At 33.9% G+C, this 16198-nt stretch overlaps 1 protein-coding gene across 1 annotated transcript in view; it reads left to right on the forward strand.

Moving 5' to 3' along the window:
• Positions 1 to 1160: 1160 nt before the first annotated feature.
• The window catches only part of LOC150106796 (uncharacterized), a 191949-nt gene continuing 176911 nt past the window's right edge, over positions 1161 to 16198 (forward strand). The window contains exons 1-2 of the mRNA XM_090393318.1: positions 1161 to 1191; positions 9971 to 10117. The gene's annotated coding sequence lies outside the window, so the exon portion shown is untranslated. The remainder of the gene's footprint in view (positions 1192 to 9970; positions 10118 to 16198) is intronic.

Here is a 16198-nt window from a genome sequence, read left to right on the forward strand (position 1 = left end):
TTATGTCAGGAGAGAAAGGTACCTGTCTCCCTAAGCTTTAAAATCGCATTAATAATAACCCAAACCAACACCACACTCATTTGCAATTTGTTTTCGAGTCATGGATATGTACTGAGAAAGTGTACATATTTTGAACACTTTTCTGGAGCTGTATCCATTTTGTAGCTATACACTACGAATGATAATTTGTTTACACTATTAAAAACGCACAATACTATTAATAGACAGTTAAAACATGCAGCACTCAAATCAAAATAGTGAACTAAAACCAAAGTTATTATATATATAATGATACTGTATAAAAACTAAAGAAAAATGCCACAAGAATTTCTCAACGTCAAATCAGACAATGAATATCATTGAATAATATGCGTTGGGGAAATTAGTTTGAACTAAAAGGGATTGAAAGACAACTGAAAGTGATACGTTATTCTATCCAGACGGCAATTTTGGAATTCTGTGTGTGTGTGTATATTCGCTGAATGGCTATTCGGAAATGCCAAATTATTTGTGTGTAATAGTAGTAATTTTCGAAGAGTCAAAAACAAAACAGAATCCACAAACAAAAATTTGAAACTGTTCTTTTTAAACTAAACAAACTGGCGGTCATCATAGACAGAAAATATTTAGGCGATAAAGACAGCAATTTTGTTTATTTCTTAACTGAAGACATCAAGACATATATTGAAACTTCGGATTTAAATACGTAAGTGGCTATTTGTCACGTTTATCTATATTCAAGGATGACGAGTCGGAAGTGTTGCAATTTGCATCCGTTTGGAATAACTCATTGTTTAGTTTTTTACAAATGCATTATAAAAATATGTATGTTTAAGGAGTTGTTGCTACAGATTTTGCAGAATGTTATTGAAAAAAAAAAAAGATCTTATAATAAGTAGTTCAGGTTCATTCATTATGAACAACACCGATTATGATAACTGATATGATATTAAACGCCTAAGTTTTTCTTGATGTCCCACTCCCTCCTCAAATACGGAACTCTCGCTGTATAGAATGTTTGCGTTTATAAATTTAGGCAGGGATTTCTTGGTATCTTTAAGTTGATAAAGAAGTCAGTCTGTGATTACTGAAACAGCATATGCCATTTAAACATTTTTAAGCTTTATGTTTTAATGTTAAAAAAATTTGGCTATTATAAGCATTTTATTTATTATCCTTATTAATTGGATGGTAAATAGAATGCTTTTTTTTTGTATTAGAGAAATATATGTATACATGATATGCTGATATATGTGTGTGAACTTTTTTTTTTTTTTTTTTGCACATTTGCATATATTGTAAGCATATACTGAAACTTTTTATTTGTAGATATGTATTAAATTACAGAATGACATCAGTTCTATTTCTTAAAAGTTATCCTAAGTTTATCTAAGGTTATTCTCTGATTTTCTTTCTCAGTTATCTCTTATCATTAACACTATTTGAAGTGTGGCATCAATCAAAAATATCCAGAAGATATCCTTTATACTTTAATAGAATCTTAAGTATCTTAAGACTATGTTTTGAGATATCCTGTAAAGAAAAATAGAAAACTAATGCTGAATGAAAGGACACGAGATGGTAAATGGAGCATAGCAGACATTGATGATGCATTACTTTTTTTTTTTTTTAAATTGTGTCTCTCACCCATGAAAGGTTGTGAACCTATAGTACACTGTAAATTAAAGATGCCAAGAAATTGTATTCTTGGTTTCATCCTTACACTTGGATAAAGGATGAACCCAAGAACGAAGTGAAAAAACTTTCAACATCTATTTATAGTACACTAGTACCATGGATGTGCTCTCAGCAGTGTTTTCTGTGTTTTATTAATTTTGTAATTTTTTGTATTTTTTATTCATTTTTATCTGGTCTCGAAACCCTGCTCTACAGACCAAACATGCAACTTTTTTCACACTACTTCAGGTCTCCAATAGGCAGTGCAATGGTCTCACACTGGGTGATGAAATTCGTCTACCTTGTGAAGACAATCGCATGCATTCATGACCATGATAGGATTTGAACCCACAGCCATTAGTTGAAGAGTGGATAAGTTTAGTTTGCTACAGAACCCTGTGTCCTGACCATTTTAACTCTATTTAAAAAATTGCTGTGCAGTATTTCTATGGAATATTCAAATAATGCCAGCAAAGGTTGGTCAATTGGTAAAGTCTCTGCTACTAATGGCTCACGCAAAAAGTTAAGCAAGTTTGAGTGCAGTTAGTAGTTGGAAAGAGATCAATCGTTTGATACTATTGGCACACTCTCCCTCAATGAGTCTTTGGATTCCCTGGAGGTGTCAAATAATAATAATAATAAAATAATAATTTTATGTCTTTTAGTTAGCATCTTTGACAATTAATTGGAACAAAAATTTTAGTTATACATGTGGTATGGGCTTCAGAAATGGGTTGCAAGAAATCAAGGTTTTTGAAAAAAATAAGTTAATTTTTTATTAGTTTCTACTTATATTTACTTCTTTTAGTGTTCAAAATTCAAAAATTCAATCAAAATATTGCTTAGATGTTACATAAATAATGAAAATTATAAATAAAATTTATGTGTGTTATTATTATGATGAAAATATTGTTTTACATAAGGGTGTACATCACTATAATTATCCACTATTGGCCACAAAAGTCGAGTGGTAAATTATTGAATTAGGCCATTCAGTTTTTGAAATGCAAGGCATATCACATGACATTATACATACATTTTGGATAATATTCAGTTACCTTTTAGTATTTGCAACCAGGGTTGTCCAATATATAAGCATAATGTTATAGCAAATAAAAATTGCAATATGAATGTTGAAAATGCAGATGATTAGAACACAAAAATTACATACATCAGTGCATGTGCCAGTATCTTTTCTTAGTTACGATATACTAATATAAATTCCATTTTTTATTGATAAACATCAATCATCCTCATGGATAATTAAGCTGAAAGTTCAAATTTAACTACAGTACAGTCTGATAATGAATTTCAAGCACATATTATTTCCAAAATTTTTAATTTAGTGATGTAAATGTACATCGATGGGATTCTGGGTTCACGTGTGATCAATGTATATACATCAGTAGGACTCGAAGTGTTAAGGAATTGTGGTTTCAGCTACATTGCATTATTTCTTCCTTTAAGTTGTCCTAAATCTGAGGAAATAATGCTGTGTGGTCTATGTGTGGCATTGGCTATTATGTGGTGCCTCGCATATATGGTGTTCACATTTCATGCTGTGTATTTGTTACCATAAATCTAGAGAGATTTTTATGGTAGCACTAGCATTGTAGCCTAAGTAATCAGAATAGTGAAACAAATCAGACTCACTTCTGGAGCAGGTTTCACATTCACAGATATATTTATAGAGGATTATATAACAGTTGTATTATGTATCCTCATGTACATAAAGAAGTTATATTGTTTGTCATCTGAGAATGTGAAACCCACTGTGATACATAAAAGCTAAATACACAGAAGTAAAATTTGGTGTATTTATGGAAATTAAAGCAAACGAATACCATGTTAAGGTAATTGAAAAGTGTTGTCTTTAGCTCAGTTTATCCATCTTATGAATAATTGTTAGTAATATAAATAAAATTAAATACTGTAGAAATTGGATTCTTTAGTTAATTCTGAAATTGATGAGATGAGTGCAGCATCTGTTAATTGCTTGAGTTCAGTTGGTCTGAGACTGGCTAACTTAGCTTCGGTTGGAAAGGTATAGAAATTTTTGCTTTTGCGTCCTTAATTGGATTTGAACCAAGTCCTTCAAGGATATGCATCATGGAAATATCCTAGAAAGCTTGGAGATGATTAAAAAGAGAAAATAATGATGATGAACAGGAGGACATGAGATGATAAATGGAGCTCAGTAGATATTATAATTATATAGGAACTTCTACAGAATGTAGAGATTCATTATGGGAAGTGACCATTATTCACACAGTACCTATTACATCTCTCTTCAACTTATTCACCAACAGAGGTTGTGACTGCTGCCAGCAACTCATTCCATTGGTTTACCTCTCTCTCGCTCTCTCAGCCTTTCAGTCTATCCTTAACAGACCAGGCACCATTTTGGTCACTCACTTCTAGATCCTCTCCAACACATCTGCAAGAGATCCAGGCAACCAAATCTTTGTGCTGTCATCCAGATGTCACTGCAATAAGCCTTATAAAGTGGGGTAATAACCTCCATATTATGATCCTACATTGTTAGTGTGATCTTCAGTATTCAAGCGATTCTTTAAGTTATTTGACCAGCTTTTGAAATATGGCCTATGAACTTTATATCCTTGTCCACTGTCATCTCCAGATCCCTCACCTCATGCTTTGTAATCTTTTGATCCCAAAATGCACTGATAATTGGTCACATTAAACTTGTGACCATTATCTTTTGCCCATAGTCTTTAAATCATCCTGTAGAATTTCTTCATCACCTTTAGTAATTGTTGCTCTTCACAGTTTTACAGTCATCTCCAGACAACTGGAACTCCTCATAATCTTATAATCATTTCATCATCCTTCCATTTTTCATCTGTCTGAGATGGTTTGAGTCTCCCAAATTATTACTATTATTATTACTATTATTACGGGCAACTCCAGGGAGTCATTAGACTCATCGAGGGAGGCCCCAAATCATATTCATCACAACTATTCGACATTCATACAGTATCTATCATACCTCGCCTTAAGCTCATTCACTGTCATAGCATCCACCACAATTAGGAGTTCTAGGCAATTAATATAGCTAGCTTGTCCTCTCTGCTGCATTCCCTAAGGACTGGTATTCTGTTTGTAGATATGTGTATTCACAAGGCTGGTTTGCCTGTTTTGAGGGATGATAAACCTGAGTTTCCATCAGAATAACATCTCTGCTTGCATTACAGACTGGCAAACTCATCTTTAATTGAAAAGCCTTGCTATATCATTAACATACAAATGAAATTACAGTGGTCCAAATAGCACTGTGGTATCCGCTGATTATCTGCCTTCTCTTGGGCTTCACCCTGTCATATTCCCGTTGATGGCTGTCCATCACCACATTCTTATTTACATTGCCAACTTTACATCCATCTCCATTTGTTCCACTCTGCATACTAGAGTTTCATGTGGCATCCTGTCACATGCTTTTGCAGAAGTTCAGCAGTATCATGGTGTGACCATTACTTTTATCTAACACATCTGTCATTATAAAATGGCATCTTCCATATGTAGGAAATATTCACTATCCTACCATAATTAGTCTTACTTTCAGTTACAAAGTAAGGAAAGAACTCTTTGACATTAATTTTCATGCTAATTTCTCTCATAATCTCAGTTTTTTCTTTCCATGACATCTCCTTTTTATGCATCCCACATTTAATGATATTACTCATCCATTTTACTCCCACTTAATTTATCTTCTTGACTCTGAGTACAAATCTGAAGCCACTTCTCTTAAATACCTCTCAACCATTCCTCATGCACTACTAACATCTTTCCTTTGCAGCTTTTTTTTATGACACTTGACGCTATGACACTGCTGTAAGTTGTCTCCTAATTTTGTCATAATTGCTGGGTCAATAGTTCCATATATACTGTTTCTTAACTGAAAATTCTGCATTCTTAGCAACATGTATTTGGTCATTTTAATAAATTCATCACACTGCTGATCTACATCAGATGGATAATCTTATAAAAAATAAATAAATTTATTTTATCTAAATTCATCACATGACTGATCATTGTAAATAATTAAAAAAATATATATATGTATTTTTAAAAATATATCCAGCAATGCGAGGACCTCTGTGAGAAAAGGGTATATGTGGAACTACAAGGGGGGGGTGATTATGAAGAGCTCAGGAGACCGCTTGCGGGTGTAGCATGGAATGAGGAGTTAGCTGGAAAAGAGATCACTGCAGCTTGGAGGATTTTCAAAAACTGTTTAGTAGATGCTATGTCTAAATGTATTCCAAGGGTGAGAAGGTTAATAAGGTAGGTGTGAGATGGATGAATAAAGAGATTAAGCATGCGATACAGATAAAAAGGACATTGTGGAGGCAGCATAAAAGAAGTGGAAATAACCAATTCCATGAGGTCTACAAAGACCAAGCAAGGAGGGTGACTTGGTTGGTGAGGGTAGCTAAAGAGAGGTATGAACAGCAGTTGGCTAATGAAGCCAAAAAGAATCCTAAGGAATTCTTTCGATATGTAGCCAGCAAAAGAAAGAATAATTATGGAAAGATGACACTGATTGGAGAAAATGGTATAAAGACAGCTGTTGCAGAATGTGTGGTGGAGATACTTAATGAGCAGTTCATAAAGATCTTTCAATCTTGTGAATGCGACTTCATGGAGGGATTGAGAGCAGTTGATGATGGGGAGGAGAGACTGACTGTAGGTGAGCAAGAGGTGTATGGGAAGTTGAGTAAACTAGATGTTAATAAGGCTGTGGGACTTGATAATATATCACCACGTATTCTGAAAGAATGTGCAAGGGAGTTGACACCTGCCTTAACTTATTTTTTTAATATGAGTCTTGCACTTGGTCAAGTTCCTAAGGAGTGGAAGGAGGGCAAGATTGTGCCACTTCATAAAGGAGGTGATCGAACTCAAGCATCAAACTATAGGCTTATCTGTGTGTGAGGTGTTGTGGTTAAGTTGTTGGAGAAGCTTGTGAGAACTAGGATCCAGAGTTGGGTTGATAACAATGGTATTATCTCTGATGGACAGCATGGATTTGCTAAAGGGAGGTCATGTTTTAGTAATCTACTTACTTATTAAAATAAAGTGACTGCTTCCTTGGACAGAGGAAAAGGATACACAGTAATATACTTGGATTTTGCAAAGGCTTTTGATAGAGTACCTCATGATAGGTTGACAGTCAAACTAAAGCAGATGGGGTTGGATATTAGATTGGTGCATTGGATTGGAGACTGGCTATCTGATACGTATCAACAAGTTGTGTATGGGTGAGCGATATCCAGGAAAGGGAAAGTCACTAGTGGAGTGCCTCAGGGATCTGTTTTAGGGCCATTACTGTTAAACTTGTATATTAATGATATTGGCAAAGATTTGGATGGAGATATTCAGTTGTTTGCAGATGATGCAAAGTTGGGACAAACCATAAAGAGTAGTGAAGATGTTGTGGCCTTACAGGAAGACTTGAATAGATTGAGTGATTGGGCACGGAAATGGGGATGTGAATTCAATGTTGCAAAATGTAAGGTTTTAAAATTTGGAAAACAAAGAAGGGATGCAGAATTTATGCTTGGTGAGAATATATTGTTGGAGGTAGAGATCTGGGGGTGATAGTGGATAAGGATCTAAAATTTAGGGGACACATCGCCAAAATTGTGAAGACAATACAAAGGCTTCTGGGAATGATGTGGAGGACACTGACGTGAAGAAGTAGGGAGATTCTTGTTCCATTGTATAAGGCTTTGATTAGGTCACACACACATGGACTATTGTGCCCAGATTTGGTCACTGGGTTTTCAGAAGGATGAAGAGATGTTGGAAAGGGTCCAAAGAAGACTGACTAAGGTAGTTTCTGACCTCTGGAATGTCGAGTATAAGGAAAAATTGAGAAGATGTAATTTGCAGAGTCTGGTGGACAGGTGGAAGAGGGGGGGGGATATGATAGAGACCTACAAGTTGGTAAGGGGGTTGTTATAGGATCAGTGGTGGAGAAGTTCTACAGAGAATAGTGGGAGATCAGGGGAGAACCAGAGGTCATCCCTGGAAACTGTATAAAGAGATTGTGAGTAGGGGAATGAGAGGCAGGTTTTTTTTCGTGCAGAGTTGTGAATGATTGGAATGCCTTGCCTGAGAATGTCTGCAAAGAGTTTGAATGTGTTTAAAACACAGTATGATGAACTGTGTGTGTGATAAAAGGACCTCCCAGATGAGTCTTTGACTTCATGAGGTATTGGGTTGGTAATAATAATAATATAATTATTGAGCCCAGCATAATCTGAAAGCAAGAATGTATCTTTTGAATTATAATTGATATGAAATTACTACTGAATATGGCCATTATAAATTTTATGGATTTTGTAAGTCATAACTAATCATTTCATAGTGGTAGAATTGCCACAAAGGTAAGAAAATATTATTTGCATAGCATTAACTTTTATGTAAAATTAGTCCTTACTTAAATCTTGCCCCTATCTTTCAAGTAGTTTAAGATAACCAAATAATTGCTGTCCTTCTATTCATATTTGCTTATAATGATTAGAGCTGAATTTTGGCAGTACCTTTCCTGACACCAGATTATTTCCATAGCATATTCAGGAGGATGAGGGACAATCTGTTCTTTGGTTGGAACTGTCTCATAATGGAGAAAGCAGTTTTCCTCCTGCAAAAATGAACACACAAAGTTAGCAAACATTTGATAGACATTATGGAGTAAAGTATAAGGAGGTCTCTTGAGATAAGTCCCATGATTCATGGAGGTGCCAAATAATAACAACACAAATAAGCCATGGAAATACTTTGTATATCAATTTGTCAAAAATTTTATACAAAACTTTCATTTCAGTGAAAAGGACAGGATCTTCCATATATGTGTGGGTAATCTAAAAAATGATTCATGCAAATTAGTTTCCCAATTTATTGAGTTTTCAGAACTATATAAACTATATCTCTCTATATATAATATAATAAAACAAAAAAAAAGTTTAACTTAATAATAGAAATGGGGTGCCATAATATTTCCATGGCAACTCCAGATTCCACTTTTAGTAGTGAGTGGTGAGGTGCATGGTATGCTACCTTTCAAATATTTTGCATTCAAGACCAACTTATTCCTCACATATTCTTTTAAATTTGGTGGGAGGGAGAAGAAAAGAACATAATAGGTAATATTTTAGCTGCTATGGGCACCAAGAGCTAATATACATATACTGTATAAATATACACAGTGTGCCCATTAAGTAATGAGACAACAATTCTTATATCAAAACAAGGAACTATATTTGGAATTGTCAATTGTGTAGATTCAAAACAATCTCCCTTCAACTCCACACAATGTTTACATCTGTCGTACAGGTGTTCGAAGGCATGGTGTAGGTTCTGAACCTCCTTCATTCTCTGGGTCACATCACATTGGATGTCCTCATTGACCCTGAAGGGCTCCCCTTTCAAGGCACATTTCATCTTTGGGAAGAGGAAAAAGTCTGTAGGAGCCAAATCTGATGAATAGGAGGATGTTTGATCATGCAGATCAACTTCGAAGCCAGAAACTGCTTTACAGGCACCTCACAGTGTGCGGGTGTATTGTCATGCAACAGAAACCAATTGTTGTTGTGAAACAGTTCTTTCCTGATATGTCGCATGCAGGCATGCAGATGTTGCATTACTCCTAAATAACACGCACAACAATTTCCCTAGCTTTCCCTACATTTTCATTTGTCCATGCAGAAAGTGGCTGTCCACAATATAGGTCATCCTCCAGAGATTCCCTCTCCTCTTTAAACATTGCAAACCAGCAAACACCTGTGCATGACTCACATGGTCATCATTATAAACTTTTTTTTTAGGTCTTAGTACACTTCTGTAGCAGTTTTTTTTCATTTATAGTAAAATTTTCTCACAGCTCTTTGCTCCATAATGCAACTTTTGACGTGCTCCACCCACGCACTCTTACTTGAATGGTTGCCACATGAAAACTGCTGCATCACCCGACCGGAAAGTTGTACACGCAGTTGCAACACATTCTAGCAGTCAAAACTGTTAACATGTTTGTTACTTTTATTCAAAGGACTGTCCTATAAAAAAATCAATTTTATTAAGGGGTATGGTAAGGATACTGTGTGTGTGTATATGTGTGTATACATTACCACAAAATGGTAATATGTATATTTACACTTATTTACCCCAGTGTATTAATTTCTAGTGTGCAATATTTGAATAAATTCTTGGATTATAAAGTCATATCATGTAGTGCAGATCTCAATAACTTATTGAAGTTTTCCTTTAGGGTATTACTTTTGCCTCCACTTTTAAAACATTATCGTTTTTTAACACACAAAGTTGTGGAAGAACATTATAAAAACTTACGGAGCTTTTCCATTGGAGAGGGCAATGATCGACAAACTGTAATTTGTCTTCAAGACACATTATTAAGGTAAATAATACTATTTTGCTTGAAATAATATTTTGTTGATTAAAAATTTGTTTAAAAATTGACCACTTTTAAATCCATAGTGAAATTTGTGTCCATTCTTATAATGGCCACAATTATTACTTGGTTTAGAATGATTACTAAGTATTTAAGACCACTGTTTAAAATATTTTGTGTTAAAATATATAAATAATTTCATGCCAAAATTACTATAACTGTTAAAACTTCTTCATCCCATCACTCACTCACTCTCTCTCTCTCCCACACACACACACATTGGATTATAAAGTCATATGATGTAGTGCAGATCTCAATAACTTATTGCAGTTTTCCTTTAGGGTGTTACTTTTGCCTCCACTTTTAAAACATTATAATTTTTTAACACACAAAGTTTTTGATTTGAGTTAAAAAAAGTTAAAAAACAATACAAAGTATCTAGTTTTTTTATAATTTCTATAGGTCAGTTATTCATTCCACAAATTATAACACCAATGAATTAATAATTCATTGGTGTCATTATGGTTTTTTGTGGTAGGATCTCTACTAAGAACTTCATATACAGACCTGTCAGATAATAGATTTTTAATTTTTTCTTCATAATCTTTAGTATTTTATATAACTGTATTATTACCTTTGTCAGCTTTGAGTATGATGATATCTTTATTATTCCTTAATTTGAGAAGCGTTCTTTTTTCCATTTGGTTAGAGTTGGTGTTAGGAGATCTTGACTGAGCTGAAAGCATTATGCTGCTTTTTAATCGTAAGTCATTAGCTATTGGAACTGGTAGTAATGAGAAGGCTTTTTCTAAGTTGCAGATGAACTCTATTTTAGGAATGACAGTGGATTTTAAAGCAAAATTGAATCCTTTTTTGAGGATAGAGATCTCAGGTTTACTTAAAACGTGTTTAGATAGGTTAATTATTACTTGGTTATCTGGTAGAGATGGTTTGCAGTTGCTATGATTATCATACAGTATATTGAATTTATCAATTTGTGTCTTTTTGCTGTGATTAAATGCTTATTAATGTTTATTTAAATAATTTATTCACAGATATCTCTAATAATCTTGAAGCTGAGACATGGCAACTATTAGACAATATGATTAGCAACAGTTTTACCAAAACATTTAATCACAGCAAAAAGACACAAATTGATAAATTCAATATACTGTATGATAATCATAGCAACTGCAAACCGTCTCTACCAGATAACCAAGTGATAATTAACCTTATCTAAACACGTTTTAAGTAAACCTGAGATCTCTATCCTCAAAAAAGGATTCAATTTTGCTTTAAAACCCACTGTCATTCCTAAAATAGAGTTAATCTGCAACTTAGAAAAAGCCTTCTCATTACTACCAGTTCCAATAGCTAATGACTTACGATTAAAAAGCAGCATAATGCTTTCAGCTCAGTCAAGATCTCCTAACACCAACTCTAACCAAATGGAAAAAAGAACGCTTCTCAAATTAAGGAATAATAAAGATATCATCATACTCAAAGCCGACAAAGGTAATAATACAGTTATATTAAATACTAAAGATTATGAAGAAAAAAATTAAAAATCTATTATCTGACAAGTCTGTATATGAAGTTCTCAGTAGAGATCCTACCACAAAAAACCATAATGACACCAATGAATTATTACGTGGAATGAATAACTGGCCTATAGAAATTATAAAAAAACTAAAATCTATGCACCCACTTACTCCTAGATTGTATGGCCTTCCAAAAATTCATAAAGAAGATACAAAGTATCGTTTTTTTAACACACACACACACACACACACACACACACACACACACACACACACACACACACACACACACACACACACACACACACACACACACACACACTATATTTGCATAGCATTACTATTTACTTCATAATATGAACCATTTTGTTGATATAGTCAACTTTTCTCACTAATTTATTCCTCTTTTAAATGAATATTTGATTATTCACTTTACTGTGCTTTAATTTTTTTCTATAATTAATTTTTTTAAATAAAAATCCCACACATGAAAGGTAGAACCTATAGCACATTGTTGCTATAGGGGAGGAGACAGATAATGCAGCAGTGCTGTTCTAGATAAACATGGTATTTTCAAGCAACTTCATATCTTCAGTAAGTAGAGCACTCATCTCACACCATGTGATGAAAATCATCTGCTGCCCACAGGCCTGCATAAACATCCATAACATCCATGCTAGCATTTTTCAAACTGCAAGGATCATAACTCATTAGTGGATCTTAAATCAGTTCTTTCTTTTATGGTTATACGATTCTGCATTCATAGTGAAGAATTTATGGAGACACAAAATGTGTTAGAATAATTACTTTACTTAACATTAAGAAGTAACAATCAATGTTCTGACCTCTGTATTGAGGTCTTCATCAGGAAAACATACATATGTACAATGCACAAGCTAATGCCACTGCACTGTACAAAAGTAAAATGAATCTAAATGTTTGTTAATCATTTATCTTAGCCTGACCTCTGGTGAAAAAAAAAAAAAAAACAGAACTACATTAAACAATTTCTACAGTCCTTTCGTATTGAGATTTTTTTCTATCTGGGGTTGTTCTGGTTGCTGTATGGGTAGAAGATGGGTCTTCCACATTCTTGGAATAATTAATCCATCATTTTTGTTCAGATTTGGATGATATTTTAGCATTTCACAAGTTTCTTTGAATTTTCTTTCAAACTAGGTTTTGGTGTGGTGTAGAGACTTAATGCCTTTCCAGTCATTTCTGTGGCATATTTGGAATGGTCTGATAGGTCTGTTTTATCATAGTGGAGGTATTTAATATGCCGTTTGTGTTCATCTTTTCTGATTGGGATGGTGCGTCCTGTTTCCCCTATGTAAGGTAGGTTACAGGTACACTGAATTTTGTAAGCTCTTCGATACCTTGTAAACTTCAAGGTATGGAAGAGGATCTTTGGAGGAGCTAAGTAAATTTCTTAATTTTGCTGTTGGTTTGAAGGTTGTCTTGATGTTGTATTTAAATGATGTTTTATCTATTTTTTCTGAAATGCCCCTAATGTAGGGTATGGCTATGGCATTCTTGTATAATCTTTTTTGCTTTTAATGGCATTTTTATAGAGGATCTTGTGGAGTTTTTATGGAGAATATGGTCTTCCATATTTTTGGAGTGATTAATCCACATTTTTGTTCGGGTTTGGATAATGTTTCAGCATTTCACAAGCTTCTTTGAATTTTCTTTCAATCCAGGCTTTGGTGCAATGTAGGGTTTTAGTGACTTTCAAGTAAATTATTACTATTATTATTATCTGAGACCTCCAGATAGTCAAGGACTCATCGAGGGAGGCTATAAATCACTCAAACCAGCTATCATACTTTCCCTTAAATTCATTCACCAGGGCCGGTGTGAGAGTATCTGGTGCCCCTAGGCAAAGAAAATTTAGGGGCCACTATACGTTGTCTCTATGCAGTAATTAGTGCATCATTTTTTCGATACCCAAATTCGATTAGTGCGCCTATATACATCTTAAAAATAAATGTTAACAATTTTAAAAATTTTCTATCTATACATTTTTATGGCTAACTATTTTAAAAAATCACTCACCAGAATGAAATAATTCTGGTGAGTGATTTTTTAGTTACCGATTTAAAACATTTTATGGATGGCATACTACACTATTAATGGCAATTTTCATGGCATACTACACTTCTTCCATGTACACTATGTATACCAGGGTTTCCCAAACTGTGTTCCACGAGAAGTTCCTGGAATTTGTCATTTTAGTTTCTAAGCATTTTTTATGAATAAATATTTTATAGTGGAAATATTCTGATGAGAATAATATTCGAGAATATGTCGAAAAGCTCAGACCCATAACGCCTAATATTTGTGTATTGTTAATTTTTACACATCGAAACATTTCAACATTTGGGAAAGGGAATACCGCTGTTTATGATCGGTCATAAAAATTGACTGCAAGCAGATTATAACAATTGGCGGCTTCCTCTCCTCTAAAACTGAAGGAAATGACATCTGTGTAGCAAATGTCAGTGACCAAGTGGCATATTTTTAAACATGGAAATATTCATGAGTTATTGTTAATTTTCACACATGAAAATCTTTCAACAATCGGGAAAGGGAATACTGCTGTGTATTATTATTATTATGGGCGACTCCAGGGAGTCCTTAGATTCATCGAGGGAGGCCCTAAACATAGAAGGGGTGTAAGTTCTGTTCGCTACAAACTTGATATTAACTAGGTCTACCTACTCACTGATGAGACCTCAATAAAGGTTGAAACCGGTCTGGGTAGTGACCTTCTCTCATAATGTTGAACAGTAATACAGCTCCTAGGAGCTAAGTTCACATTATGGGTAAATATCAAGAATAGTGATCGGAGCTTGCTCCACCTTAGACATGAGTTGCCTCAGCTTGCTGCAGTATCCAGGTATTTGCTTACACTTGGAATCACCAAACTTTATATAGTTTTTACTATATCCGGCATGAAACTCTTTGAGTTTCTTATTCGGCTAAGAAACGATATGGGATGTAATATCCCTTAACTTAAACATGTCATATGTCGCCGAATTGAAGCCTTTGGCTCTTCATATATCTAATAAACTATTTTGCAAATTATTTTTGCATATGTATGACAGGACATCTAATAAGGAAGTATTTTCTGGAATTTGCCTTGCTATTATCACTACATAAATCTGTTCCGTCAATATCTCTAGAATTATCATGTGTTAAATAATTTTCCAATATCAAACATTTTTTAAGCAGTTCTGCTGAAGTAATTTTTTGAAATTCATATATATTTAAAAGAAACTTTTAAACCAAACTTTTCGTTAATTGTAGACATGTGCTTGAATTTTTCATTAACAGATGCAATTGCGGTATCAATAATTGAAAAATTAAAATCTACCTTAAATTTTTGTTTAAAATCTGTTATGAATTCATCCTCTGCTTCATACACAAATTGTTTCTTTTTTTTTTTCTAAGTCTGTTTCTTGTTCAAAATTGGGTGTTACACCTAAGACCTCAGCGATTTTTTCCGCATCTGTTAACATCTTTTCAAATTCATCCTCGTTTCAGATTTTCATTAAGAAATTCCTTGTATCATTAATACAATTTATGGCATCATTTATATCAAGGCTTGTATTCTGAAGTTGTTTACTTGTAAAGTTTATTTCAAAAAGTATATTATACTATATTACTAAGGATGCGATAAATTTGAACTTCCTCAAAGTTTTAAGAAGACCTACTTGCATCTAATTTCATGGTATTTCCACTTAATCCACATAAACTATCATCTTGAGATATTTCATGCAGTGCTCTGGAAACTTGGGACAAATTATATCTTTGGGACTTTAATGAGTAATCCGACTCTCCCATCGTGTATCACAGACTGGTTTGAGTGTAAAATTACTTATGTGTCTTTTGAGGTATTCCCATCGAGTTGAACCGGAAAAAAATACATATAGACGATGTACCGCATCAAAAAATGCTGTGGCATCTAAAGTATTAGCAGTGCAATTCACTGCTAAATTTAATGAATCTTAACTACAGGGTACATACATTGCTCTCAGGTTAATATTTGACGATGCACACCTTTTACATTACCTTTCATATTACTGGCGTTGTCGTATCCTTGACCTCGTAAATCTTGTATTGGTAATAAAAATTTGTCTAGAGTTCCTAGTATTTCATTTGATAAAAATTCTCCGGTGGTATTTTTTATTTCTATAAATCCCAAAAAGTGTTCTTTTATAGAAACCATGCTATTACTAGTGTCTATGAATCGAAGTACTATACTCATTTGTTCCGTGTGACCAATGTCGGACGTACAGTCAATAATTATGGAATAATATTTTTCGGCAACAGCAGATTCTAAAATTTTATTTTTTATCGCATTGGCGAAGATGTTTATTATTTCATTTTGAATATCTTTTCCAAGTTAATGCACATGTGTATCTTTATCTTTTATTCTTCGAAGATGTTCATTCATTATTGGATCAAACTTGGCTAGAAATTCGAGAAATTTCAAAATATTTCTGTTTCCATGTGAAATTTTTTCCTTGAAATGATAAAT

The sequence above is a fragment of the Typopeltis vanoorti genome, chromosome 5, assembly GCF_054136105.1.
Source record: "Typopeltis vanoorti isolate ZY-2024b chromosome 5, IOZ_Tvanoo_1.0, whole genome shotgun sequence".
In the NCBI taxonomy this organism is placed as follows: domain Eukaryota; kingdom Metazoa; phylum Arthropoda; class Arachnida; order Uropygi; family Thelyphonidae; genus Typopeltis; species Typopeltis vanoorti.